Source organism: Myotis lucifugus, unplaced genomic scaffold (genome assembly GCF_000147115.1).
Source record: "Myotis lucifugus unplaced genomic scaffold, Myoluc2.0 scaffold_217, whole genome shotgun sequence".
In the NCBI taxonomy this organism is placed as follows: Eukaryota; Metazoa; Chordata; class Mammalia; order Chiroptera; family Vespertilionidae; genus Myotis; species Myotis lucifugus.
The window spans coordinates 728799-737160 of NW_005871265.1; the positions used below are offsets into that span (position 1 = coordinate 728799).

At 37.2% G+C, this 8362-nt stretch overlaps 1 pseudogene; it reads right to left on the reverse strand.

The window, feature by feature from the left end:
• Nucleotides 1-3446: 3446 nt before the first annotated feature.
• LOC111827768 lies at nt 3447-3611 on the reverse strand (annotated as a pseudogene).
• Nucleotides 3612-8362: the final 4751 nt, after the last annotated feature.

Here is an 8362-nt window from a genome sequence, read left to right on the forward strand (position 1 = left end):
ATTTATCTATTATTAAGGCTGTTGCTCCCCTAAGGAAAGCCTCAAGCTCAATGAGAGAACATACGACTCATAATGAACTCACATTTGTATCCTTGAGATGGTGGCATTTGGATCCTCATATGGACCTAAAGGGAGTGGGAAATGTCCTTGGGATCCATGGAGTGGTTTTCCATGGGAATCTGCCATTCACTTTATCATCTACAGTGAGAGAAGGTTTTCAGTAACATTGTTTACTTCAACAAATCATCTTTCAGGACCCCAATGCATTAGTATATGTACATTTTGAAGTAAGGCAATTGAGCCCATAAAGGTAAGATTGGTTTCCCATTGGGTCTAAGCCAGCCGTCGGCAAACTACTGCCCGCGGGCCGGATGCGGCCCGTTTGAAATGAATAAAACTAAAAAAAAAAAAAAGACTGTACCCTTTTATGTAATGATGTTTACTTTGAATTTATATTAGTTCACACAAACACTCCATCCATGCTTTTGTTCCGGCCCTCCGGTCCAGTTTAAGAACCCATTGTGGCCCTCGAGTCAAAAAGTTTGCCCACCCCTGGTCTAAGCCATATTTGTTTGTCTGGATTAAAGGTTCCCCTTTTTTTGTTGCCATATCTTCTTAGAGTGTTTGGAACTGTAAAAGAGACTTTTACTGATTTATCAGGAAGCAAAGGACATTCTCAGGTCTGGATAATTTGATTGCTAAGTGCTGCTTACTTAGCTGCAGCATCAGCTAAATAATTTCCTTTTGCTTTTCCATGATGGTAGCTTTAAAATGTCCTGGAATTTTGATAATTGCCAGTTGTTTTGCTTGCAGTAGGGCATCTAATGATTCTACAACCTGTTTTCCATTTTTTGTTTTGTTTTGTTAATCCTCACCCAAGGATATTTTCCCACTGATTTTTAGAGAGAGTGTAAGGGAAGGGGAGAGACACAGAGAGAGAAGGGGAGAGACACAGAGAGAGAAACATTGATGTGAGAGAGACACATCAATTGAGTGCCTCCTGCATGGGTTAGGAATCGAGCCTGCAACCTAGGCACCTTGCCCTTGACGGGAATCGAACCTGGGACTTTCAGTCTGTAGGTTGACGCTTTATCCACTGAGTCTAACTAGCTCTGGCCTGTTTTCCATTTTTATAGACTGCCTTCAGAAAGTTAAGGAAACTTGTTGCTTCCACAACATTCCAAAGTTTTGTGTTACACCAAAGGCATAGCTATGACTATCAGTGTAAACATTGACTACTTGAGCTTTGGTCAATGAACAAACTCGAGTAAGAGCAATTAATTTGGTCTGTTGGGCAGACTTCTAATTTTAGGTAAATAAGAACTTTTAGTTACATCCACCATGGAAGTTACTACATATCCAGCTTGGTAATGTCTTTGTTTGTCTTTGAGATAAGATCCATCTATAAACAAAATTAAGTCAGTATTATCAATAGGAGTTTCCTATAAATCATTATTAGGAGCAAGAAGGTAGTTTGTAGTAAGTAAAATGCAATAATGAGTATCTTCATTCTGTGAAAAAGGCAGTAAAGTTGCTGGGTTAAGACTGTTACATTGAGCTGAGGTAATATAAGGTGCAGAAAGCAGGAGTACTTCAGAAGCAGCCAGTTACTGATCAAGTAATGCAGAGTATGGTAGAGTTTAGCAAAGATTCAACAGAATGAGAAACATAAATGGTTAAAGGAGAACCCATAACTATGTCCTCTGTTTGTTTGCACAACATGGCTATGGCAGAAGTGGCCCTCATACAGAGAAGGGGACCTTTTGCTACTGAGTCTAATTGTTGGCTATAATATTCTATAGGCCTATGATGATCTCCATGTTTCTGAGTTAGAAGTCCTAAAGCATTCCTTTATTTTCCTGCATGAAAAGGAAGAAAGAAAGTTTATGATTAAGGTGTCCCAAAGTGGGAGTTTTAGATACTTATTCCTTTAGATCTTTTACAGTTTATTTCCCTTCAGGGTTCCATTGGATTGGATCAGGTTGATCTGATTTTAATAAGGCATATAGAGGTTGAGACATTAATGAAAACTTTGGAGCCCAATTGTGACAGTATCCAATCTTACAGATACCCTAATCTGTTTCTTTGTCCTTGGAAGAGGAAAGTATAGGTTTCCTCTAAGTATTTCAGGGTTAATTAGTAGCTCATCATTAGATATAAGGTGGGCAAAGGTATTTTACTTTGGGCAAAAAGAATTGAAGCTTGTCCTCTGAGACCGTATATCCTTTTACAGCTAAGTGTTGTAATAGATAATTGTGTTATTTTGGGAGTCTAGTAATGTCTTAGAGCATAAAAATAAATCATCCATTATATTAGCATGGGATTTATGGGAAAATCAACATAATTTAAATCAGCCTTTAGTATCTGAAAGAAATAGGTGGGACTCTCTGTATATCCCTGGGACATTACAGTCCAAGTAAATTGGTAATCTTCCTTCGTAAAAGCAAAGAGATATTGACTGTTTTTTTCTATAGGAAGACTGAAAAAGGCACTGCATAAATCTATTACTAAAAATATTGGCAGTCCACAAGAATGGCTAGTAATAGATATGTGGGTTTGGAACCACAGGATGTATGGAAATAGTGATTTTATTTATAGGCCTGAGATTTTGTATAAATCTTTATCCTTTTCCATTGGGTTTCTTTACTGGGAGGGTAGGAGAATTGTAGGGGCTTGTACATGGAATTATAAACCCCCTTTCAGAGAAATCCTATATAATAAAAGCCTAATACATTAAGTGTCCAGTTGTCCATTCAACCAATCAAAGCATAATATGCTAATGATATGCTAAGGCCTCTTAACCGCTTGCTATGACATGCACTGGCCACCAGGGGGCAGACGCTCTGATCAGTATGTTAGCTTGCTGCTGGGGTCCGGCTGATAGGGACTGAGCAAGATGGGCCAGACAAGCCCTGGAGCCCTCCCACGGTTCCTCTCCGGCTGGCCAATCTCCCGCTTCCCTTCCTGGCCCCGATCATGCACCAGTGGGGTCCCTCAGCTTGGTCTGCACCTTCTTGCAATTTAGGACCTCTCGGGGGATGTTGGAGAGCTGGTTTTGACCTGACCCTGCAGGCCAGGCCGAGGGACCCCCACTAGTGCATTAATTCATGCACCGGGCCTCTAGTCTTATATAATGGGTTTAATTCCAGCTAGTGCATCAGGTCTTAAAGGATATTGGTGAATATTAGGCAGAGGTAAAGTATTGTCAATGATGATTTTGATAAGAGTGGCTGACTTGATCTTCCCATATCTGTACTGAAAAGATTCCAGAGTTCCATAGGAACATCCTGCAGCAAATGTTCAGTCTCAAGATTAGTTTTCTCTTGTCAAGGTTCCATTAAAATTATGATTTGCTCCATTGGTTCAGCATCTATTTCATTTAGTTCTGAAATACATTTCTCCATTCTTAGAAAAAAATATGTGGGCATCATGGGTTTTAAGAAAGATCACCTTATCAGATGAACTGTGGCAGATATGACTAGCAAAAATGTATATATTGTCCTGTAACATTCCCTAGCTGAAAGTGAATAAGTTCTAATTTTTTTTAAAATTAGCAATAATTGCACCTCAGATAAACCTCATTGGCTATGATACTGCCACTGTGCAAAGTTAATTATAAGTTCTGATTTAAAAACACATTGGTTGATTGGATATTTCTACCATTTGTACAGAAGTTTTACTCTGAGGGAGAGGACAACTTCATTAGGCAGGGTCAGGAACAGATAAAGTAGCCCCAGTATTTATGAGGGTCTTAGTAGTTTCCCCTTTTATGGTAATTTCAATTTCTCAGAAAGTATTGGAAAGGAGAAGGGGAAATCCCTCTTGCAATCCTTGGAGCAGCCCAATGCTTGCTTCTGTCTCCTTTCTTACTCTAAATCCCATTTCAATTTTCTACAATCCGTTTTAGGATGACCTGACTTTTTTACAGTAAAAGCAGACTCTACTTTCCTCTCATTGAAAAGACCTTTGAAGAGGTCTGACCCAATTTCATCCATAGTTTCCTTATTTGTTAAAATGGGGAAATCTCTGTGGAGAGTACAGAACAAGAAAACTCTGAGACAGAATAACTCATACAAATTCCAGAAAACCAATATGAGGCAACCTGGGGCCTGTGTGTTCTCTCAGCTACAGGGTTTATATTGTGGATGAAAAAGGGGTTCTGTGGAAAGTAACCTCTCAGGGTGACCTGATCATAAATTCCTAATGGGGCAGGGCATGGTGGGTAGTCACGCCACAGGCATATAACTTCTTTAGTAAAAGGTTTATCTTTGCCTTAAGCAAGCCTTGTTCTTTTTTTTTCCTGTGCATCTAAGTTTACACATTTTTGAAATGCCCCTCTTAGACCCCTCCGTGTAATACATGCCACTCTTTCAAACCCCTCCTAAAGCTTGACCACTGTCAAGAGCACATAATCTCAACTAACCTGTAATCCAATCCCCATCTTGCTCTCTTCCACCTTCAGGCAATCTTGCTTACATTACCTCCTTAATCTCAAATCCATAAAAGCAACTGCAAACTGTTATTCTCTGAAGCATTTTTCTCAGTCCGTTGAGATCTTGCCTTCTAGCATATCCTCTCTTTTCGCAAATAAATTGTTATAAAAGTTCTCTACAGGTTTGGGTGTTCTTATGTCAGCATTAAATAAATATATAGTATACTATATAATGGAACTTTGGGTTTACTTTGCATTTTGTTTGGACTAAAAGTTTAAACATGTGAATGTATTTGTTCTTTTTACTCTCTTTTCATAAATACCTATTTCATAGTTTTATTACTAATTATATTTTCTATGGGGCAATATGGCAAGGGTTTTCTCAGGAAACTCAAGTGGCTACTGGTCTAGAGCAGGGGACCTACTAGTACATCTCGAGGCCAAATCTGGACCCAAGACTGTATTTGTAAATAGAGTTCTATCAGAGCACAGACCACTCTCATTTGTTTAAGTGTTATCTGGTGCTGCTGTTGTGCTTTGGTGATAGAGTTGAGTAGTTGTGCCAGAGAATGTAAAGCCTGTAGAGTTTAAAATATGTAGTCTCTGACCCTTAACAGAAAAGTTCACCAGGCAGGGTCTAGAGGATGTGAAATGAAGAAAATTAAGCTAGTTCTATACTCTTTTAGTGGATCCCCGACACGTTTTATTCCTTTCCACGTCTGTCCCTCCTTCCTCTCCCAAGAAGAATACTTAAGAGGGAACTCTTCTTCCCTGTGCTTCTTCACTTTTCTAGGAAAGAGAATCTGATGGGTCACATACCTGATTAAATTTATTATGTGTGACTAACCCCTCTTAGGAGCAATTTTGTTACAAAAAAGAGGAAAGTTTATTCAATAAAGTGAGTCATTTAATAGCAGAACTTCAGACTTTTTGGCATCTGGGCCAGAACAATTTTTAAAGCATCAAGATTTTGTGTACCCTGGTTGGGGAGCTCAGTTGGTTCGAGCATTGTCCCAATACACCGAGGTTGCAATTTCAATCCCCAGTCAGGGAACATATAAGAATCAATCAATGAATCCATAAATAAGTGGAACGGCAAATTGATGTCTCTCTCTCTCTCTCTCTCTCTCTCTCTCTCTCTCTCAAATCAATAATAATGATAAAAATCTTTATATGCTCAGGTAAGTAAACTGTCATTTCGCTTCACTGATCAAGTTTGTTTCAACATGATTGTTATATTATTTGTGTGTGTGTGTGTGTGTGTACCTATTGTATGTATCTTTATCTCTGTAAGTATATAATTATCTATCTATCTATCTATCTATCATCTATCTATCTATCTATCTATCTATCTATCTATCTATCTATTTATCATCTATCTATTTCAGTCCTACTTACTCAATCACTCTTTCCCTTGCATCTGAGAACTGGCTTATCAATGTTTTTAGTTGTAGAGATTTGGTTTATAACCAAAGTACTATACACTATAGAGGCCAATAATGTAGTTAATATGGTTATGGTAATTTTATATCATCATCATCATCATCATCATCATCATCATCATCATCATCATCATCATCTATGTTATTTAGATCCCAAATAAGCAGCAATTTGTAACAGCTCCAAGTATTTAATATATATATTTTATTTAACTCCGACAATAACTCTTGAGGAGGACATTATTTTTATGAGCCTCCTATTTTACAAATGAAAAAGTTGAGATGCTAAGAAGTTAAGTAACTTGCTCAAGGCTACAGGGCTGTTAAGTGGAGGAGTCAGAATTAAATCCTAGGAAGTCTGGCTCTCAAGTTCCTCCTGATAGGCATTGTGCTGTGTTACTCACAGACAGATATGTTCAAGATTAATGTTTGCTTACAAAATTTGCATTAAAGTGTTCTTTTGAGTAATTATTTCCTTCAAGAAACTTAAAACAAAATTTAATTTACATAAATTAAATAAAAAGTGTTAGAGATAATCTATTTTATAAAGAGTATTATATTTATAAAATAAATACTGGTCTTCTTTACACACTGAGTTATTTTTCTTTTACCAATTTTCATCCTTCTATTTTTGATTTACACATGCACCATCTTAATGAAATCCAGAAAAAGAAAATAACCCAAAAGTCGGTGTACCTTTGCCAAGGTTAAAATGAATGGCTCTGGGTGTTATCTGTTGAAAGACACAGGAATTTATTGCTCTTCTTCTGGCTGCTTCCTTATCTCTCAGAGAACCTCATAAGTTGGAAATCTACACAGGTACCTCAGAATTGTATGTTGAGTCATATGCTGAGCTTTTCTCAGTATTGTCCTTCAGCCAAAAAGAATATTGAGTGCTGCTTAAGGATGCAACATGGCCTAGTGAAAAAAATATTGGATTTGCTCTCTCAAATCTTGGGTTCAAAATCAGATTCCATCAATTACTAGCTTTATAACCTTGCATAAATCACCTAACATCTGAGTTTTAGTCAACCTCCTGGAGAATAAGGATAATAATACCTATATCAGATAATTATTTCTGAGGATTTAATTATAGAGCAAATGAAAGTGTGTTAATTTAATAAGCTTTAAATTGCATTTTATTCTCCTTTTAGGGTCTTGATGTGAAGAGCACATACATTTCAAATGAATTTGGGTGTTTAAAATACAAACTATATAGCTCATGATTTTTCTTTTCTTGTATTAATTAACTTCAATATATATTCTTGCTTTACTTCACTTAAATATATATTTTAGCAGTATCATGCCACACCTGTGAAAGTGAAAGCGATGAGAAAAATCAATCTGCTTCCATGAGAAGTTTTGTTCAGAATAACAGACCTTAGGCCCTGTAAACTCCAGGTGAAAGACTGTTACAAATATATTTTTCCTCATTCCTCATGGGCAATGAAGAAACCAATCTCTGTTTCAAAACAGTCATGTGTAATGTTGTCTTTCTCTCCTATGTAACTTGTATGACTCAAGTGGGAGATATTTTAGATATGATTCCAAATGATAAGGATTCTTTAGAGACTTATAAGAGCTTAATTTTGATGACAACTTCCTCAGAAATTAAGGTGGCAGATCTGTTTGCAAGAAAGCATTTTAGATGACTAGACTGCTGGTTCTGTGTTGTGTACTGGTATGTTCATGGGCACTTCGTTTGGGGAGTAGCAGGGGGTTAAGAATAATTTCACGTTCACCAGTACTTGTGAAAATAAGGAAAGAAAATCAATGCCTAATGACCACAGATTCACAGGCTAACAACTTGCCACAAAATATTCTGACGTAATATCTTCTTTGAAACTGGGAGCCCTCTGACATGCTCCAATAAAGCGGAGTCATGGAGAAATACGCAAATGGTTTATCTGTATGGTAACCAAAGAGTTAATAGAGGTTACAGCTAGTCATTCAGGAAGAAGCCTTTCTAGAATCTGCCAGCTAGTCCCCTTGGAGCCTTGAAGCTTCACAGGGTTTCTACTGTTGTTAATTCCTACTGAGATTATCATAGGAAAAAAAAAAGTCTAGTTGTTGATTCAGCAGTGCAACTCTATAGTTCAGGAAATCTTTGTTGTTGGACAGAAGCAGGACATTTGTTGCTAATAATTTTCCTAATAGCTTACTGTGCCAGTTGGGAGGCATTACAAAGCTAAACTGGATATATGTATATATATATATATAGTGTCTTTCAGGGAGAGCTATGATTGTGTCTACAGTTAAAGTCTCTACAATTAACAGGTATATTCCAGAGATGCTAAAATATTAACCTTATACTTTTTTTGCTGGGAGCTATAGTAATTTGTAACCATATCTTTTCCAGGAATTTGTTTGCATCCAAAAATGGGCAACTCCCAATCAGTTATTACGTTTCTTGTAATCAGGAGATGAAGAAGTCTGAAATGTTTCCTCTTAGAATTAGCCAAAATACTGAAATCCCACTAGAGAAAATTTA